Genomic DNA, 1,480 nt, shown 5'->3' with positions numbered 1-1,480 from the left:
TGGCGTAATCCAATAAGGGGGTCCCATGACTATCAATACTCACTGTCCCAGTCCAATGAAGAACAGAATGTTCCCTCATGGACTGGGAGAGCAAAGCAGTGACCTGAGCTACCATCAATAGGTCAGCCCAGGTCACCTCAGGGTATCACAAGTAGAGTTGAGCGTGGTTCTCCAGTTCGCGGTTTGGTTTTTTTTTTTTTTTTTTGGGGGTGTTCTAGATCGAACTCTAGCTTTTTGCTAAAAGCTCGATAGTTTGAGTCACGTTCGAGAACAGTTCTAGCAGCAAAAAACTAAGCTAATTACTAGCTGGCTTTTCGCTGTAATGGAAGTCACTCTGTGACTCGCACTATTATGAAATTTCAGCGTATAGTGTGCGGGGACAGCGCATTCAGATCACTGCTGCTGGGATAATGGCGAACGCCATTGTGTCCGTGGGGAAGGTGGCAAAGCTCCACTAACATCTGCTGAAGATAGGCCATCTACCAGCAAAAGTAATATGTCTACTACTTTCCGTGGAAAATCAGATGTGCTCCCTTTTTTATGGACACAAAGAACAGGAACAAAGGTAGATGATGCCCAAAAAAAGAAAATGCTTGAATGGATCTCAAGTGGTCCAACAAGTGCCCTCTCCTCCACCTCAACTACTGCATCCAAAAAACACCAGTCCTCTGAGTTGTCAGCCCAATCACACTTGCTTTCTTCCCAGCTCTCAAGTCTCCATCCGCCCTGCACAGTATGGTGGAACAGAGATGGCTGAGTCTGCAGAGCTGTTCAGTCACACTATAGCCTGGGAATCAGAGGTCTGCTCCCAAGCTACAGTGAGTACAGACCAGGAAATGGTCTGCAGTGATGCCCAGAACCTTTGTGACTCAGATTCAGGCCGTGAGGAACAACTTTCTGAGCATAATGTTGACCCTTATTCACCAACTGTAAAGACCCTGTCACACCCCGAGAAATCTGCGGCAGATCTGTGGTTGCAGTGAAATTGTGGACAATCAGTGCCAGGTTTGTGGCTGTGTACAAATGGAACAATATGTCCATGATTTCACTGCAACCACAGATCTGCCAAAGATTTATCTCTGTGTGTGACGGGGCCTTAACACCTGTGGTTATAGACAATGAGGAACATACTGATGACGATGAGACGCAGATACCAGATTGAAATGACAACTTAAATATTCGGTCAGGGCAGGAAGAGGCTTGGTCTGAGGGTGAGGGGAGTGCAAACACAACAATTGATGAGGAAGTTCTAGATCCCACCTACTGTCAACCCACAGTCAGGCACTCGAGGAGGTCAACAGAGGCAGTGGAGGAGGATGCAACTGACGAAGTTACCTTGCGCCTTCCTGGACAGAGGAGGAGTACTGGTAGCACGTCTACAACTGCATCCTCAGCCACCACTCTGCCTCTGAGCACTAGTCGGGGTGGCTCAGCAGGTCGCATGCCCTCTAAGTCTTGCCTAGCCTGGTCCTTTTTTGAC

The sequence above is a fragment of the Anomaloglossus baeobatrachus genome, chromosome 2 (genome assembly GCF_048569485.1).
Source record: "Anomaloglossus baeobatrachus isolate aAnoBae1 chromosome 2, aAnoBae1.hap1, whole genome shotgun sequence".
Taxonomy (NCBI): Eukaryota; Metazoa; Chordata; class Amphibia; order Anura; family Aromobatidae; genus Anomaloglossus; species Anomaloglossus baeobatrachus.
Note: the sequence above shows the minus strand (reverse complement) of the source record.